At 42.8% G+C, this 20,442-nt stretch overlaps 1 protein-coding gene across 1 annotated transcript in view; it reads left to right on the forward strand.

Moving 5' to 3' along the window:
* Positions 1-3,069: 3,069 nt before the first annotated feature.
* MICAL2 (microtubule associated monooxygenase, calponin and LIM domain containing 2) overlaps positions 3,070-20,442 on the forward strand; it is a gene marked incomplete at its 3' end in the record, with an annotated part of 130,017 nt that continues 112,644 nt past the window's right edge. Inside the window, exon 1 of the mRNA XM_082316991.1 lies at positions 3,070-3,158. The remainder of the gene's footprint in view (positions 3,159-20,442) is intronic.

Raw genomic sequence — 20,442 nt, forward strand, 5'->3', positions numbered from 1 at the left:
TAAGGGCATTATCTGATACATTCAGGATCGGGTAGGAAGGGCTATTTCCTGCACATGTGGTAAGAAAATCCAGCTATTCCAGGCTCCAGGAAAATTATATGCTCCCACATAAAGAATTCAGCTTCCTTTCCTTAGATCTATTTTCTTTTCCTCAATCTATAAAGCAAAATTCCTTTAAAAGAACCACTGTAATGGCTTTATATGTTCATTTGAAACACAAAGCATTACTGAAGGAAGAGAACATGAAAATTTGTATTTAACTACTGAATCTCACCAGAAATCAATATGATGACAAACTTCAAACCAAGAGCAGGAAAATACCTATGCTACCCATAATGGCCTTTCGTGCGATATAGTAGAATGTCAAGGTTTTACCCTCATATGAGGGCTTCACCCTCATAAGCCCCCACAAGGTAAGGAAGTCTTATTACCTTAACCCTATAGATCATGAACTGATAACACACCATGTATGCGTGACTTCTCAAAGTCATAAAGGAGACGAGTGGAGGAGGAGGGAGTTCAGCATAGTCTCCTGAGACCCAGGCTACGACATAACGAGACCACCTCTTTTGTATAAAAAAGTTCAGTTCACTTTGAAGAAATCCACAATTAATCAGAAAAGATCAGACAGGTTGTTTAAATACCACAAGAAGGGCTTTTATTGTGTTGGATATGTAGACAGTACTACATTTACAAGAATTTGAATAGCTAGGCTTGCACATGTCAGGAAAGGGAGTGCTTTACGTAAGCAGCCACAGCGAGGGGATGAACATCCTACAGCGGAGTTAGCAGGCATGGCTTTATACTAGTTGATAAGGCTGGATTGGTTTTCATAAGGGATATTCTTATTCCTTTCCCTATCCTTTCAGGGGAGGAGAACAGGCTAGGACTGAACAAAAAAAAAATTACAAAGGAGCTGCACTGTTAAAAATAATGGGTTAGGAACTTGGTCTCTCTGGAAGGGGAGGCTGCGCAGCACCCCGGGAAGTCGCTATTTCCCTTTATGGTTGCGTGTCCCACGCTTGACATACGGGAGGGTGAGCTAGGGTAGCCAACAGAGCCACATGTAATGCCGAATTTGTGGTTCTTGATTAGTGTTTATTCATCTAATCTTTACTGAAGTGCGTTCATCTTAGCACAGAGTGATTAGACTGTATCTTAGTTATGTTTTCCTTTGGAGAGAGGTAGGTGTGACTGTGAATAAAGAATTTCTTAATTCTGGTTAAGTAACATCTCATGAAACATAATTTTAAAAGATGGTTATGATAATAGTTAAGATTAGTGAGTATGAACTATACATGCATCTTTTGGCCATTTTCAAAGCTCAAATATTTAAGGACAGTCAGTAAATATACTACTTATAGTTACTAGAATAGCAAGGTCCCTGGCAGTCTTCATGCAGCCCGTGACATGTCTCCCTAGGGAGTGCATAAAACTTTTGGAAGGACTTGGCAGGAGAGGGTTATCTTTTTATGGACTTGGTAACTTTTTCCAAGAGGCGTGGAGGGAAGAGGACAGCTGGTAAAGGTGAAGAGATACATGGGAGGCCAGTGCTGTAAGCATCTTTCCTAACCAAGAAGGAACATCTTTCCTGAAGAAGGAAGGAAGTTTTGCAATATTTACCAGGAGGGGTTAAATTCTTTTTGACTTTGTATTTTCTGGGTTCTCGGTGGAGGAATCTTGCTTTCATGTGGCTCTCAATGCTGGACTGAAACTAGGAAGACTTTGTACAAATCTTATAGATATTATTTCTTTCATACACACGCCCCCCTTTGCTAAGTACAGATCATTTTTGCTAGAAGTTTGCCAAGAGCATTTTCTCATTCCTCGTTCTTGCCTTCTTCAAGGCTGCTAAAGAAGATGATAGTCTTTTAGATAACAGGGAAACGGTACGCACCATTACTTCTATATTCTAGCTTTTATCACTCTGAGGAAAAAGTACATTTAATCTCCCAGAGTTAAATAAGCAGATAAACATACTGCAATTCAAAAGTTAATGACTGAGTAAAACTTGGTTTCAGCCAAGCATGATGCAAGCACCTAGAAGACAAGTTTCAACCCAAATGAGAGGCATTTTCCAAAACAAAATGCTTACCTTGAGGTCAACAAATTATTTTAGAGAGCTGGTTAAATGCTTGGCTCATTAGAGATTGTGTTGCATTCACCTGTGCATGGATAAATAGGGCCACATTCACACTTGTTTTCTCTCCATGTTTTCCTAAGCAACTTTAAATTTGGCTCAGAGCAGGCAAGTGTGAAAAAGGTCAGGTAGCTCATGGCATGGCAGACTAGGGTCCTGCTCCCTTGTTCTGCCACAGCCTTCCTCAAGGTCGCTTAAGGTATAGTGTCTGGGTGGCACCTGTCAAAATACTTACGAATGTTTTAAATTACCCAAAAGTAGGCCTGCTGAGGCTTTTGTTAAACCTGTAGGTTAGTGGATATGAGCTTTAGCTGCGGAGCATTTTACCCTCCCTGTTGCAGCAGTTCAAGTGAACCCTAATTGGTTTTATTTTTCTTTTTTCATAAAACTTCTACCACTAGCAAGGTGGTGTTGTTGATAGAAGTTAAGGAGTTGTAGTGTAAGTGCCGTTAGTTACGTTAGCTGTCAATCTTGAACTTTCTTTCCCGTAGTTTTCCATGTGCTCGCTGAGTGACATCTTCTTAAATCCCCTGAACATATGATAACCTTTAAGCTTCCTCAAATACAGAAGCTAAGCAGACAAGAGAAACCATTTCCTAGTTCCCTGTTTCACGCTCTGCCGGGTGCGCTGATCCCCACCCCGCTTCCCCATTTGCGGTGGCTTCTCCTCCACCGCCCCGTCGGTGCCCCCGCGGGGAGCGGAGCGGGGGACGCCGCTGAGCCCCCGCCGCCCGCCCGGGCTGCAGGCGGAGCGGGGTGCGGGACCCACGCCGCGCCGGGCCCGAAAAGCCACGAGGGGGCGTGGGGGGAAAAAAAACCCCCGATGCCGATGAGCGGCGGCGGGGCAAGTGCACCTTGCTTGGAGCGCAGGGGCGCTCGGCGCGGCTCCTGGCACGGGGCTGGGGCGGCCGGCCCGCCCCGGCCCGCCCCGATCCGCCGGCCCCGCCCCGAGCCGTGCCGAGCCGAGCCGCGCCGCGCCGAGCCGCGGGCAGCATGCGGAGCGGGGCCGCCGCCACCGGTAGGTCCGCGGGGCGCGCTGCGGCGGGCGGAGCAGGTGCGGCGGGAGCGGGACTCCGGCGGGCGGCGGCGGCCGGGGCCGCAGGGTCCCCCCGCGGGTGGGGGCACCCGCAGCCGGGCTCGCCCTCCGCGGGTGGCGGCGCTCGGGGCCGCGCCGTCCCTTCGCAGCGGCGGGCAGCGCGGCGGGGCGGGCTGGGCTGGGCTGGGCTTCGCTTCGCTTCGCTTCGCGGGTGGGTTTGTGCCGGCCCCGGCGCTTCCACAGCCCAGGGCTGTACCTGCCCCCCGCGCGTTCGTGGCGACGCGGGGTGGCTGCGTGGGCTCGCTCCCGCGCTGTGTCGGAAGGCGACGCAGGAAAAGTAAAACTAATCTTTAGCTTCCGAAGTGCCCTGGGATTAAGACAGCAAAATGCTTTCCAACAGTGTTACAACACTGAAGTGGGCTATTAGTTTGGACGCGTCTTAATGAGTGTGTTAATCAGCGTAACATCCTTCTCTGCTCACCTTTTGGGCTAATTGAATATGGCATCGCTTGGGTTTTTCTTCGTGCTTTGAAGTATGTCTTAACCTACGATAGTAATTGTCTTGTCATGTTCACTGCGTTTTTAATGTGTAAATTCAGCATGTGACTTGAATTCAGATAGTTGGCCGTGGGTTCGCTTGAAGAGTGATGGTTGTAGATTTATTTGCCCCTAGGCTTATAGGGTTGAACCAGTTTCAAAAAGTTTTAAGTTCTCTCTCAAACTTATCGGAAAAGATCTGGAGGTCTCTGTCGACGTTAAAAACCGTTTACAACTGGCAACCTTGCAGGTACTTTCAGCCAAAATGCGATCTGAGCGTGGAAACCAAACTGCATTCTTGTATCTAAAGATGGTCCCTGCAGGTCAAACCCAAGGCGTTGGCATGGCCGGGAAACTTCATATGAGCGTGAACTTTTTTTTTTTTCTTTTTTTTGGCCTTGGAGACTGTAAATGTTGTAATAAGGTGGAGCGGTGCAGTCTTGTGCCGCCAGGCCCGGCTGGGGTGTAGCTGCCCCCTCTCTAACTCTGCTGTTGGTTTTGAGGAAGTTCTTAATCTCTCTGTGACTCAGTGTCCTAATCTTTAAAATGGCTTAATAAGACTTGTCACGCTTGCCTCCCAGGGATATTAACATCTAATTGATGTTCATTAAGGGCCTTTATCTGGGAGAAAAGAGGGCATCTTGCTTCCCTCATTTTGCCACTCTGTGTTGATTGCTAATTATATTACATGGGTGGAAAACATTATCCAACAACCAAACGAATCCATGTCTGTTATCATTTACACAAGCAGTCTAAATAAGTGTATGTCCATGTATGCTTAGTTTGAAGTTATCTGGGTGTTTATCTAAATACAGTGGGTTTTATCCTTTCTGGAGGATGCATCTGAAAAATACACTTCTAAAATACTGTACTTAAGTATCAGCAAACTTTTGCTCCTAACTCCAGAGATATTATACAGTTTTTCTTTGTGTATTATGAGGTCAGTAAACGTTTTAAGAATTAAAATTGTGTTGACTCACTTAACACTCAACACATCCTTGATCTTAGTCTTACTCAGACTGAATCTTATTATCAGTCTCAGTTTTTGTCATGTTTCACTTCTTTAGAAACTTGAAAAATGTACAACAATTTTACAGTTCCCTGCTTGAAAATACAAGTTGTCTTCAAAATACAAGTGCTGGATTTATCTGTGTAACCATTTTACTTGCTGTCCAAAGCAGTAATTAGCCACTTTACTCCCCTGACTTGAATCTCGCCCCACCTCCTCGTTATCACTGCTGCCTCCCCCCTCGGGCAGATAGCAGAGCCCGCAGTGGCAATAGCACAGGGCTGGGGCGATGGGGTCACCAGCAATGTACGCCAGAAGATATCAGTATTCCATAAATCAGCTGGTATGAATGGACACACCTACTTACAGCACAGGTGTAATGGTCTTTTTCAGCCAAAGCCTTGGGTTGAGAAATTCTCAGTCCTTCTCCTACATCTTGGATTCTCCATACTGCAAGGCTGTGGGCTGGGAGGTTGCTTTATGACAAGGCTAACTAGCCACGTACCAGCGCATTCGACTCATGCATTTTATTCATTTCTCCTTTTCCAGATTGTTGCTGTAAAACATGTATTATGCCCCACGTTAAACAGACCTGTCAAGTTCATACCTGACAAATAAAGGTTTTAAAATGCTGCTTGGCATTGGTTAGTGCTGTTCTCTTCATAGTACTAGAAAAAGACATTGGAGATGCAGCTTATACTGTGTGGTGGAGAAATGAAGTTCCAACGGGAAGCTGAAGGATGCTGCATCCAAATTGCCACATGGCCTGCAGCGAGTGACGTGACTTTTCCTGCCCTATCTGTAAAACTAGGTGAATTCTTAGGAAACCAGTAGAGTATACAGAAATGAGAAGTCTTCTCTGTTTGCAACTCTGAATTTCTTTTTTTTTTTTTTTTTGTTTTTTTGTTTTTTTGTTCTTAGTTGCATTAATGCTGCCCTAAAGATGCACAGCAGTAAAATATCCCTGATATCAGGGTAGCGGTTGTGCTGGTGTTTGTGAGGAGTTCAGGTTTCCTTCAGTTTTGTCTAGCATCTAGAAGTAAGTATGATCTGAAAAGATTTTGTTTTTTCTGAGATATTCTGAAGCAGAGTTTTCTTGTCTGATGTCTATGTCCCATTCCTTATGGAGATGAGAGAGCCTGTTTTTTGGCTGGAGATGTTCTTTAAGTGTAAGAAACCATGAAACAAGAGAGGTGATTGCTATCCGGTTTCTCCGTGAGTATACTTTAAGTCTTTCACCTCTTTTAGCATGTACCTTGTATCTGCTCCAGCTGTCTCACTGCTCTGGTATTTTATAACTAGTATCTTGAAAACTCAGGGGAAAACTTTCAAATGCTATATATTTCCCATTGGGACTCTTCCATGTGGCTGTAACATTTGTTGTGAGTCCTTGGTAACGCATATCTGTTCCTCAGGAGTCCTTCGTCTCAGTTTGATTCCCCTGGTGTCAGCAGAAAAACTCTGTTTTGTAGTGGAAGAGGCTTTGCTTCTTAGGGGCATGGTGTGTTTTGATTCCCTTAAAATGAAGACAATTTCAGATGACTGAAATTGAGGTCTGCCTCCCCGTATGGTCCTTCTGTTTTCTCAGCTTGCTCGCGTGTTGTGTTCAGAGCCAAGGAGCTACAGGAAGGCTGAGGGGTTGCTTTGTATGCCTGTACAGGCAGCGTGGCATGCACGTATCTGTATAATACATGTGTTCCTGTATAATAGACATTTAGCGTGTGCATTTTGTATGTGAGCAAATTGTTTCTTTGATGCACCTTTTCTTTTCAAGCTCTTTCTGTGTGAGGAGTCCATTAATTTGAAAAACGCAGCCTCTGCTCTGTGTCTGGCACCCTGACTGCTAAGGGATGGCACGCTGTTTGCTTTGCTCATCACTAGGACCAGTTTTAGAGGTGTTTATGCTGCAGATTGCCTCCTTCAGAAGTGGTATTAGTAGTTCGGGGTATTCCAGCATGGTACATTAGACTGTTTCCAGAAAATACAGATATTCTAAATTAAGGTTATTAAGTGTGCACTGATTCAGTGACTGTGCAGATACATCGTTAATATTGTATTGTGACACATTCTGGAAATTGCTGGGTTTATTTTTGACATGGAGAAGATGACTAAGAATAACTCTTTCATCTATGCATAGTTACATTTACAAGCAAGTAAAAACTTCCCTAAAATGATCTTTAGTCATATTTAGACTCTTAGTTCCATGAATGGAAAAAAATTCAGACTTGTGCTTAAATCTGAGCTATGTGTGCTATCAGCCCGTCTTCCTGCTCCGGGCTGTTGTTCAGTGAGGAGTTTTGGTTTTGCGTTTTTTGTTTTGTTTTATTATCCACTCCAAATTTCTGTGGGCAATGCACTGTGTGGGGAAGGGGGGGGAAAAGAAGCCTAATTCCTTGTTGGGAAAGGTAGACCCTACCTCAACACAAATTATAGTAGACACTACTGCCTTAGCTTATATTCAGTTTGAGTTCTGATTATTTTTATTTCAGTGTCCAAGTAACACTGATGTAACTAGGAGGAAAGTCTGAATTTGGGCTCATTTCTTCTTGCTTTTTTCCTCCTAGAGCTGTTACGGTTAAGAGGTGGTGAGGAGGGAATAATTCTGAAGACAACCCATGGGTTTAGAGATCACCTGCCTGTCTGTTTCTGGACACTTTGCTACATTTTGTTAACTGGTCTCTGAAAGCTTCCTATTTGGGGCCTGACTCCTTCAGGTGGATGGTTTATTGAATTGTGCGATGGGAATATGTGGATTAGATTTAAACTTTTGTTCTTGTCACTGGCATCTCGTCTGCATTGGTCTGGACAAATAATGCCAGCAGTTTCTCTGCTTGCTTCATTCAGCCAAGTGGATATTACCAATTCAGTTTTTAAAATGACTGTGCCTGGCAGTGTAAGTGCGTGTTGTGGAGTTTTGGCTTCTTAAAAAGCAGGTTCTTTGGGTCCGTTACTTCACGATAAATCCTTCTCAGACCTTTTAAGCTTGCAGCTTATTGCCTGTGTACACTGCAGTAATGCCCAAAGGGGTGTTACAGTTTATCCTTCTGTGTAACTGCCATAGTCAAGGACCAAAATAGAATTTCCAAAGCCATGTGAAGTTTTTGTTGGGAATATGTGGGGATGTTTTATAATCAACTTTAAATAGTCTTTGGTAATGCAATTGCTTATCTTAACTGCTCTGCATATTTTATGGTTGGTTGGTTGGTTTGTTTGTTTTTAATATCGCATTACTTTTGAACGACTGAGTACATCAAAATAGTACTTGGTTCAGATAACACATTTGGCCATTTTCTTACCTGAATAGGCAACTCCAAAAGCCAATTGGAAGGCTTTTAAATCTTCCAAGATGTTTTTTCCTAGTCTATCATGTACAAATCGTATATGATGGAGTCCAGCAAAAAAATCATTAACAGTGGTTTGTTTGTTTGTTCGTTTTTAAAAAAAAGCAAAGCAGAAAGTGGAGCAGGAGTAGAAGATGCATTTTCCCCTCTCTCTGAGAAGACTTAGGTTTGGCAGACAGTGGAATTCTTTTTTGCATGTAATCGGATGAGAGTATATCACAATAACTGTAATCTGTCTTATTGACTGAGTTGAGTCCCATCTGTTAGTGGTGTTAGGGATGTGCAGTACCCTTGGCCTCTAAACTTGTGCACACAGGGAGCAGCACAGAAGTATTTAGAGAAACAAGTGCAGTCTCTGAAGGCAGTTGCTAAAAGCAAGGGAGAAATTCATAATGCAATACAATGTTCTCTGCTGACACCTTTCCAGCTGAAAACACCCTCTGGTTAAACATTGCCCTTAATGAACCTTAGAAGATAGTGGGTAGGTTTTGGTTTCTGCTTACTCATGAGATCAGCTCCTTCTCATACAGAATCATGTATTGTTGCTTGTTACCAGGCTGTTTATTATGGATTTTCTTTATGCTGTGTCACCTTGTGCTGAGTTGGGGAGTAATTTTAAGTAGCAATCTGAACTGATTAGGAGGAAATTCTGGGTTTGTACTGCAGGAAGTACTTGGCCTTGACTTCATGGTAGTAAGGGTATAGTCAGTGCTGATTTTATTTGTTTATTGATCTTAAATATTCTTGTAATTGTCACTTCACCCCAGCTGTGGATCTGGCACAGTATATACTTGTACATGTGAATCTCTGTTGCTTTTCTCCTGTTAGGGGTTGTAAAGGAGTGAGCATCCTGAGAAGAGAACTTACTTCTCCAGGTCTCATTCCATCCTAGCTGGACTGAAGGAACTGCTGATGAAATGTGATAGTTGGGTTTGGATAATTGATGTGACTGAGTTCTCTTTCAGATCCAAACTCCCAGTCTTCCGCACAGTGTTTGATTTTCCCCTTTCACTGAGTGCTAAGGATTCCTATGGTTGCCACCTGCGCAACCAACTGTTTCTATCAGTTCAGAAAATTGTCTAAGTAATTGCACAGCTGTAGGTACAGAAAAATATTGAAGTCAAGAGCCATTTTTCAGATTTCAGATTTCTGCTTCATAAGATGAATGCAGGTTGTAGGTTCCTCCCGTTTCTGTCTATGGATTTTTAAAAGTAGCAACTGACACTCCTCTGTACAGTATTTGTGTTCAGAACATTAATGTGGCTGAATGAATATCAGAAATGTGCAAATGGTTAAGGCTTGGAAGCAAGCTCCATAAATATGAACTGTTGGTGCATATTCAAAACTGAATTCAATGGATGTAACCAAATACCTCTTGCTGTAATTACTCTCTGAAACGCTGCCCTTGCACCAAGTCAACATTAGGTGTCCTAGCAAATGCATTAGGAAGAATAAGGCTTGCATAAAGAACTAAATACATCCCAACAGCGAGCCTGTTGAGACAGAAGAAACCATCTTTCTGTTGTTCCGATGGGGGGTGTATGTGAGAGGGGAGAAGGATTAGGGTGGTTGACTTTATTTCCTGGAAATGAATAGCATACATTTTTCAGTGCAGAAAACGGATATTACTCAGTTTGTGACCTGCTTCCTAGTAAAAGTGTCTTGAAGTGGGGATTGGTTTAAATCTGTTGCCTGCATTCCTGACATGCAGTATTGTGTGATGCTATCTTGTCGCAGAGGCATGCAATGTGCCATGATGTATAAATAACCCTGTGTGTCAAAGGTAATTTGAGACAATGTGCCAAATATTTAATGAAGCACTGGGTCCTGTCCTGGGTACCTGGTATATATTTGGGAGTAGGTTTCTGAGCTGAAATTGCAGCAAGAGGGGTGATGAGTAATGTAATACTCCCCAGCACATACTGCAGAGCTGCTCTGTACAGTACAGTAAGACACAACCAGCACTACAGGTCAGCCGCATCTTATTTGTAACTCTGATGCTTAGATAAGCGGACAGGAAAATAGGTTAATGTGCACTAGGCCAACCTGCTTTGTGCATGTTGTGGGGAAAAAAATTGCCTTTAGTATCCTCTGTGGAGTAATTTTAATGAATACTTCACATATCAATTTTCAAGATAAATACAGAATAGCATACAGAGGGGAATGGCTTTATTCCTTCGGGAGCACCACTTCTCCCCTGGAGGTGGACTCAGTGGGATGCTGACCTCGGGCAGTTCAGCACGCTTCGTGCCTCGATGCAGAGTTAAGGTATCCTGGGACTGGCGGCAGCCCTGCGAGGGAGATGGCTTTGGGAGATGCGGAACAGCGGGTGCTGGCACGGGAAGGAGGAGCTGTGCTGTGCACCGGGAGCTCGGCAGAAGCTTGGGGGTGGGTGGCAAAGGTGGATGCTGGCCCCTCGCTCAGGGAGGTTTCTCTCTGGGTTTCCTTCTGATCTGGGAATAAAACTCCACAATGGGGAGTTTTCCTCTGTGTATTTTTGTGGGAAAGGAGATCCACAAGGTCTTTATCTTGCACTTGCCTATGCAAAAATGCAAAGGGCAGGGTTATTTTCTTTCTCTCCATTTTCTTTTTTACTGAGGAGTTGTGATTGCTTCCCAAATGCACGCATGTGGAGCGCTCCAGCAATATTTCTAATGCTTTTTCATGACAAATGCAGAAGCTTGATAATATCTTAAGGCCTTCTTTATGGATGCATTTAAAGATACACCACCAAACCTGTATATAGCTACTTCTTTAGCTACTACCTGACTTAATGATGTTATTGGTAACTTGTGTGTAGAAGCACCTTCAAGCTCAGTTACAGAGTCAAAACGTTTATGCTTATCGTGCATTGCTCTGAAATAGCTGCATAATTCCTTTTGTTCTGTAGTAAAGTGAGACATTTTTGTGTGTTGTTCACAACACTTTCCTGTTACAAAGGTAAGTCCAAGGTTCAACCTGACATTCCATAAAATACACAAATGACTTAACACTGTATTTGGCAGTTTCTTGCCTCAGCTTTTTCTAACGGAGCATTTGTATGTATCCTTCATATGGTCAGGTAAAGCGGGTTGTTCTACAAAGCAATTTCAGTATGAAACTCTCTTGCACTTTGAGTTAAAGCTTTGTGGGTTCTTTGACAAGTAAAACATTCAACAGGACACAACTGGCCCAGAACTTAATAGGATACATGTTCCTAAGGTGATCTGGCTTGTTTGACATCTCAAGCTAATATAACTACAGACACTGGTTTATGGAAAATAGCTGTATAATTATTTAAGTGTCACTTTTAGTTCACTGATTTCTAAGAAAAATAAAGGAATAGCATATATAGTGTAGCAGGTCTGCATTTGCATACAGGATTTAATTTAGAGGTAAATATCAATGTGGATATATCACAGGTTTTTCACTTTAGTAGTTCTAGTGCGCAAAGAGACTGAACCACTAGTTTCCAGTTTTATTTGCTTTACTGAAGTAACATACAGACAAGCAAAGAATGGCAAGGCTTTCCTTGTCTGCCTGCCTAATCAGCTGTTGTGTAGCCAATATGATAACCCGTGTGCAAAGTTTATTGAAAATGTGTGTGAGAGCGAGAATTATTGGTACTTCTACAAAGTAGAAAGCCAGCGTACTTCATTACTTTGTCTGGCTTTCCTACTAGGTATCAACAGACTTTGTAAGGCTGTGATCAGTGCTTCTGATGAGTTCATGGAAGCCTTCATTGCATTTATTTTTAATGACTGTTTCTCTAATGAGAAAAATACACCCTTGTCATACTAAGAAGCAGCTCATGTGTTGAATCCAAATTTTCTACTTTCCTTACAGGTTTTGTCTGTTGTCTAATATTTTGCTGGGATATTATGCCAGATGCAGGGCTGAAATTAATGTGTCTTTTAATTTTGGAGGAGGAAGTGAAGCTGAACAGTGTTTTCTTCCTTTGGCTGATGATTCATTATGATTTTAATGATTAGCCTGCTTTCTTGGGGGAAGATACCCAGAAGAAAGAGAGCTTTTTTCTACCAGTTCTGGGGAATTTAAAATGAAAACTAATTGATTGTTCTGGACCCAGTCATTAGAAACTAGTATTGACAATATAAGCATTACCTCTCACAATTAGAATTAAGCAAAAAAGGCAACATTTACATTATTTATTTACCTTACAGGCCTGTATTCACATGAATAGTCTCTGTCAAGTGTATCTGCAGTCACCTTTCTATGTTTAGAAACAGGATCCTAATTTCTAATATTTCTTACCTGATACATTTTAATATTAAATAGAATATTAACAGTCATTATCCTGTGTGAACAGTGGTTTCCTATCTTGTGGTGTGTTGTTTTTTTCTTATCGAGGCTTCTTAAACTTCATTTGCAATGTTCTGTCTTTTCTCATAGTTACAGGTTGGTGGGAGAGGGGAGATAAGAAGAAATTACCTTTATTTTCAAATTGGTGGTTGAGTATTGACGTCCCAAAGACATGCTTAGTCATGTGCTGTGATGCTGATGAGTTTCGCTTGGCACACCCCAGCAGATGCAGTCCCTCCCCTGTTTTCAGCAGAGCCATCTTCTCTGTGGTGCAATTGTAGATGACTGGATCTGTTTTACAGCAGTGACATAGTGTAATGATAACCTTGCCAGTGCTAAGGGGAGGTGGAAACAGCTGAACTTTCTGCTTGGATAGCATGTTTAAAAATTTCACTCGAGGTACTGTGACTTGAAGGTTTTGGTCAGTGTCCCTTACAAAACTGTAGTGAACGTCTGTAAGAAAGTGCCAAAGTGGCAGTGAGACTTGGGCCAAAGGTTCTTTTTTCTTCCACCAAAATTGTATTTTGCTCATTCATTTTTTTTTTTGCCATTACCTGTTTTTTCTCTTCTCTAAGCCTATATTCTAGATCATTTTCCTATTGCTTTTGATTAAAATTCCAGCAGTAAAATTTTCAGCTTTAAGCTGTGAGATGCGCTGGTGTGCAGCCTCATAGGGATCAGAAAAATAGGATGAGGGAAGAATGTAGAGAAATCCATTTGGGAACTCCTGTGGTAATTGTGTTCGTAACTGTTGCTAATAATCTGGGCTTGCTGTCTGGGAAATACAAGCATGTTGGATTTATTGTGCTGCTTAACACATGAAGGATCTGTGCCCGTAAGTTTATAGCAGTCTGTTGGAGCCTGGATGGAGGCTTTACTCTGTGAAGGTAGTGCCTGCGTGCGCAGTGCACTGCCTCTGCCTGTTTGGGCGTTTTGTAGATCCAGAGAAGTGGAGTCACGTTAGCAGTGGCTGTGCTGAACGTCCTTGGTTGAGATCCTTGCCCCTGCCTGTTGGGCATATGCCTTAAGCAGATTTGCTAATCTGACCTTTTAACCCGCTAATGATTAATAGACCTCTGCCAGAGCACTATGAGACATGGTTGCTCTGGAGTGGCCCTGCCAATAAAGGTCTGCCATGAGGTAAAAGCAGTAATCAAGTAAGTGCAGCTGCCCCAACTGCCAGAAGATGGGCTGTGAGGGGCCTGCGCAAAGCTGTCAGCTTCTGTTTTTAGAAAGGAAGGGTGCTTTCTGCCTGATGTTGCGCTGACCCATTTAGGATATAGTGTGACCTGAAAATGCTGAGGTGAACTGTTCACGTGTTGCCATACACTGCCTGTCAAGATGCCTTGGAGAAATATGCTCTGTAAAAGTTGATTCGTAATTAGTTGATACACTGGATGTTAGGAATCCAATGAAGTGCTGCCTTCTGCACTTTTTTCTAGTAATCTCTCTTAGACGCAATTTATACAGTCAAAGTGGTGTTTTGTGCACATCCTATGGGCAACAACAGGAGAGGCTGTAGTGGCCACTCATGTAACTCAACATCTGCAACTAACAACTCTACAAATTTTTTAAGTCTTCTTTTATGCAAACATATGGCATCTTTTGTTGCAGTGAAAAAAATAAGCTAATAATTGAATCATGTCAATCATAGAAAGCTAGGAATAAACTATTGTGTGTGTCACTGTATTGCTGCAGTAGGGCATCTGGTAAGCAAACACTTCGTTGCTAAGGCTTTTGAATTTTTCTCAGTGTTGTGTTGCTCCCCTAAAGGCAGCGCGCTGCTCATGTCCATTGGCAGGACCAGTGGTCAGCAGTGGGCAGAGGTGAAAGAGCCCCAGCTATATGTGGTGGGGTGAGGAGGACTTTGGATCATGGAGCACAGGTAAACCATCATATGAAATAAAACAAAAGAGTTTTTCATGAAAGGCTTCGCATCATTAGTGGCAGCAGGAGGCCTGGGATATGCGCTTAAAAGCCAAGTCACTGTAATATATCCTTGGATGTGCGTGTGTGTGGTTTTAAATGTGGTGGTTTAAGGTAGCAAGTTAATCTGGCTAAAAGGAGCCCATTTTCCCTAGATGCAGACAGCGGTATGTCTGATGGACCTCATTTGAAAGGAATTCCCTGAAGTTGATAGCATCAATGAAGTCGTCAAGCTCAGTCTAGCTTTCATAGAAAGATGAGGTCTGACAGCCTCGCATCCTGCCTAGCTGCACCAGGCACCAGAAACACCACCAAAGAGACACTGATGTTCAAAGCCTTTGCTATGATAATCTGTGCTGCACACAGGGGAGGTTCTGGAGTATTCGGACTTAATGTATTTCATAGTGATCTGCGCTTGGCAGGAATGAGGGCGGGGGTAAAAACTCCCATGTTGTACCTTAAAGAAATGGACTGATTCTGTAACTGTTGCAGTCGCTTCCCGGCTCCCTTTCATAAGGGTTTCTGATCTAGAAATGCATTATGGAAATCTCTTAACTGGCATGCAAGCTTTTTTCATGCTGCTGTGCTTTTTAATTTTTTTTTTCCCTTTGGTATTGGTTTGAGAGGTTTTTTTAAGTAGTATCTGGCTGTAGCGTGACATGCAAAAGGAAGCACTGTTCCTTGAAAATTTTGCTTCTAGAGCTGATATAAATTCCCTTTAAACTTGTTCCATACTTCTTCCTCTGCCAATTATTTCATTTGAGGTTTAGTTTGTATGTTGACTCACTTTTTTTTTTTTTTTTTTTTGAGGGGGGTGAGCTCATACTATGCAAATTGTATCCATTTGGACCTGGTGTGCCAACTGTCCAAAACTTCTGGTGTATGCCTTTTTTTTTCTTATTTTTTTTTTCTTCTCTCCATGCCATAACTGCACAATACTTGAGACTGAATTGCGATCACATGTCTCTGGGTGCAGCATGTACTGAAGAACTTGCTTTTAACTTCAGTTCAAAACTGAAAGGGGAAACTGCATCATAGTTCAGCTTTTACTTCAGAAAATATCATTGCTTTTCTTTGCTTTATGCAGTTTATTGCTTGCTCATTCTCTTTGGTAATCCAAGTAGCAGTCCCAAGAAACTATTTGGAGGAGAAAAAAAAAATATTCATGTATCTTTTAAAAACAAAACAAGTCCCAGCTGGAAAGAAAAGTTGAGGTGCGACAAGCATCCAACAGTACTGCTAAAGGTTTTGTTTTTTTTTTTCTTTTCTCTCCCTCCACCACAATGCTTTACAAAGCTGAAAGGTACTACATGATCTTTAGGGGTATTTCTGCCAATGTGTGTGGGGTTTTTTGTTTGTTTTTTTTTTGTTTTTTTTTTTTTTCTTTTTTCAGAAGAGTTGTGAGTGGTGTTGCATGGGGGTCCTTCAACTGCTCATCCCTAACCAGCATCTATCACTGTGCTGTGATGGAGGCAATGGCAGAATTTGGTCTGGTCCAAACACAGATCTGCCCTCCTCTGTCTGCGCCTGTCCATCACCAGCCACCTCCGTGCTCATGCTTAGGCCAAAAGTCAGGCTCAGGATGGCAATGGCAGAGCGAGATGCCAAACGCAGATCACTACAGTCTGTAATTAAATGGCTAGGAAAGTGCAACACAAGTGAAGGCTAGTTCTGTGCTGTTGTCATGGGTTTATGAACACTCGGAGCCCTGCATAGCGAGCTCCAAGGATGTCTTACATTTGAAAGATGTTGCAACAAAGCCTGTGCTGTTTTGTGCATACAGCTCTTGGGGCACTGGTTGCATTAGTACTTAATCACAATAGTAATGCATCCACTGTGTTTGGGCATTAGCTAACTCTTTATTCCTAATAAACTAAAGCTTGATAACTGGAGTGTAGATTAAGATCGGGTTGCAGATTTCAGTGAAATAACAGCAATACTTTTTACCTGTGTGCAGAAGAGAGGGAGAAATCTGTGCTAATGTAAAACTGGAGAGAAGTCCAAGCCAATATAAGGTCTCGGGCTCAGTAACGAAACTTTTTTTTAAAATCATATTTGCAAAGTGGAGGACTTAGCTATTCACAAAGGAAATATTCTTTACATCCAGAAATTTTTGTCTCCATCCTTTTTCTGATGGTCAATTCTGTGTTTTCCTTCTTGGTCTCTATAAGCTGGGGGATATTAAAATTGTTTGAACTGTATATGAAGGAACTATAACAACTAAATACGTCTTCAGTTGGTTTGCTTTAGGTACGCACACATTCATGAACAGAATTTGGGTTTTCTTCTGATCAGAAGTTGAGTAAAAACGTCCAGTATTCTGACAGCTGCCGTTCCCCGGTCCCCGCTGTTGGCAGAGCAGGCACGGTGTGGGAGGAGCGCAGCGCTGGGGGCTCAGGCTGTGCGGGCTCAGCCTCGGGACCACGCAGGGGCCGTGGGCAGCCCAGGGCAGCGGGGGCCGGGGCGCAGGCGCCCCACGCCCTCCCTAGTCGTGGCCTTGGGGGGCTGGCAGCCCTGGCACACGGGCCAGCGGGCATCCACCCAGCTGGCAGAGGCTGGGCTGCGTTAAAGCAAAACTGAATTGACCCAAGATGTTCCTGTAAACCACTTTCCTTCCTACACTGTTGTTTTCTCTAACAAAGCCAGCTCTAATCAGGACCGTGCGTACCAGGCGCCCTGCAAACCCTGAACCAGTTAATCCTTTCTGTCTCTGAAAATTACGAACTGAGAGTTGGGGCACCAAAGCAGCTTTAGCTCTGCCTTCCTGTAGCTGTAGGAAGGGGAAGAAATGTGATGCCTCTCACCTAGTCTGGTACTGAAAACATTATTCTCAAATAAGCAACATGTAATCACCACATGGCATCATTTCAGGATCCCCAAACAGCTGTAGCTGTTACATGTAACCTCATGTTAATATATGGGAATGAAACAGTAGCACTGTCTTAAAACTTTCTGGATGTGTCCCGCATACCCGTAATGTTTTTGTCCTCGCACATGCTCAGCTCTTTAAAAACACTGTCAACGTTGACTTTCAGATATGTGTGTGTTGATGTTGGCCATAGTCTCCTACAGATGCATTCTTTCATTAAGAAATTTTGAATCTTCTATACAGTAAAGCGAATGTTAGGACTAGATGACAGTGAGAAAAGTAACTTTTTAGAAAAAATTGACATTGTTCTTTGCCTTGGCACTTTAGAAGTGCCTGTGTTCCTACAGTGTCTGCCCACTTACATGCAGTGAAGCACAGGTACGTGGAAAAATAAATTTTCCAAATGAAAGAATGACTAATGAAGAGCCTGATGATAACATCTTCTATGTATTGAAACATAGGTCATTCTGCTTGGTAGGTGATTGGAATCAAATGGCCAGTGTTGCATAAAGACTTTAATATGTGAAGTTACATCCACCTCTGACCTTCGATATCATTGACAGGACTAACGCAGAGGATTTAAACCTCAGGCTTTTGGAACCAGGCTGTATGATGAATAATTACTAGTGCTTTTAGGAGTGCTTTTTTGGTGTTTCATATTTACTGGTAAAGTTTTCTGTGCTGGAGAAGATGAATCATAATTTAATTCTGACTATATCTCAGCTTGCCTTGTGAAAACAGTGATGAATTTGTCATCTCTCCTATTATTGGTTAATGATGTTCTGCCCTCAGAAAGTTTTTTTTGAAGGGGCTGCTTCCTAACATTTTGTTCCCACTGTTGGTTTTTTTTTTTTCTCTCTGATGGATTTCCCAAAAATAATGTTTCAAGATGTATTTTGGTGTTTGACTGAGAGGATTTTTCTGCAGCAGAAATGGATGATGTTTTTGTAACTCTTTTGGAATCTTTGAGTTTTTTATACTTTGTTTTTCTTCATTTTTTGGGAAGTCTACCCCTGCGAGAGGGTAGAAATTGTCCTGCACATTTTCTTCCAAAAATACTGTTTCTGCTTTCAGAAGTGATGTATTTTCTAGTCTCTTCCGGTAACTATGGGTCCAGTTTACAAGGACAAAAAAAAAAGAAAACAGATATAAAGCAATCCCAGTAGCTTGCTTTCTTTTTTGTCTTTTCATGTAAATGTTCCCTGGAGCAGAGTTTGGTGTTTAACCTAAATTTTCTGGTTTTCCACCACCCTCTGGCTGACTTGTCTGGGTGCGGCTTCACAGTTCTCCGCTGTCATTCAGTGGCTGGTATTCAGTGGTGAATTGACATTACTCTAACCAAGGAACCTATCATTCACTCAAAACTGCTTTTGTTTTTGTTTTTTAATTCTTTAACTTACTTGTGGTTCCCATGGATTTCAGTGTGACTGATAACATTAATACCCCAGTAAGCTGCAGGATGTATTGTGTGCTAGCTTGCATTAAAGAAATTATAACAACAGAATGTGTTGATTCCTAAAAGCATGTGTGTATACATATGCAAGTATTGCCCAGAATGTTTTATTTCTTTGATGATTGGCAGTGAAATACTGTCTGTGTTTTTAGTAGATTAATCCTGGTTACTGATCCGGAAGTCTGATGTCTACAGATGAGGGCAGCTCTGCCAAATGAATTATCATGGCCTGGAGCCCTCTGGGTCTTGCAGCCCTTGTGCTGACTGTTTCTTCCCCCTGTTCAGCTCTTGGGTAATTGCCGCAGCCCCAATAATGAGAGGGAAACATACTGGAGAGAAGACATATAACCAGAGATCCACACTTGGAAAGACAATCTGAAGCATACTCCAGAGAGCTTTTGGCATATATTCTGTGCAAGCTAACATTGGTGCTGTTCTTTTTCTTACCCCCCCAAGACATATCCTGGGCAATTTGCTTCAGCCCAGCCATCATTTCATATTTTTGCTTAAAAATCCCAAACAAACATTAATTTGCTTTCTCACAGAAATCCTGAGGGGAAACAAAAGACGGTCTTATTTTGGTATCCACTGTGGTCCCTCACTGCAAGGCACTTTCTGGTGTCTCCAACTGATATCTTTGGGCAGTTCTCAGTTTGAGCAGCAGCAGTGCTGGTCACCTTTCTCTGCTCCGTAGCCCCTCTGGGTCAAGAGTGGCCACAGCAAGGGGACAGGCTATATCTGGGCATAGGGTGGCTGCCAGCTGGAGAGAGCAGGAAAGCACTGAGACTGGTGGCCCCCTTTGCCCTATGGTCCCTGCTGGGGGCCACCAGCTGCCTAGAAATGTGGTGGCACCTCCTTGGGCACTGCAGAGGCCTTGGCATTCTCGTGTTGCTGTGTCAGTACATAGCCTATCTCACTGCCCATCCTTCTGGATTATCCCTATTCTCAGAGTCATGAACCAACATTATTTCCATGATTGCTGACTAAGAGAGTCTGCTTTTTCCTAGTTCATGCATTTGCTCTTTTTTCATGGTGTATTTACCTCCATAATTACATCCTCATGCATACAAAGGGAAAGCTGTACTAGAGTAACCGCTGCTGCCAAATGTGGCTCAATTTTGTTGGTATAGCTGCATCTATACCAGGGATTTTGCTGACATAGCTCTGTCAGCTAGTGGGTACGCATTTTTTTGTGCTCCTCACAGACACAGTTGTGCCATCTAAGTCTTCCCTGTGACCTGGGGGTGAGGAGCAGAGAGGAGGACGCAGGGCTGTGAGAAGGAGCGGGATGCTGAAGCTCCCACTGGCAGCTGGGCAGGAGTGGTGCCGGAGCTCCCTTTGTGTCCTCCTCTTGTGTTATCTGCCCCGGGTTGATGCACCCGGCCTTGCTGCCTCCCTGCTGGATGTGATTTTGGTAATGGTAAATAGGATATTATTTGCTCGCTGAATTTGTCTGGTCCAATGTCCTAACATTCATTCTATTGAAAGTAAAAAATATTATGCTGATCAAAACACAACCAACCTACTGCCTGTTCTGTGATTAGCTTTTATATCTCAGCTGTTCCACTGTGTGAGCTTGAAATAAGTGTCACTACAGGAAAAGAAAGGCAGGATTTTCAAAGAGCTTAAAGTTTGTCCTTTTAATTGTTTTTCACTGACAGTATTTTCATAACATCTTTCTAACTTAAATAACAGGTGCCTTTTCTTAAGAGGTACACTTGCTTTCTTGCTGATGTTATCCTTATGGTGTACTTTTTTCTTTGCTCTTGTGATCCCAACCTAGGAAAACATTAGCATAAACTTTATACTGTTGTTCATATTGTGCTTAT

This window comes from Platalea leucorodia (genome assembly GCF_965183815.1).
Source record: "Platalea leucorodia genome assembly, chromosome: 7".
Taxonomy (NCBI): domain Eukaryota; kingdom Metazoa; phylum Chordata; class Aves; order Pelecaniformes; family Threskiornithidae; genus Platalea; species Platalea leucorodia.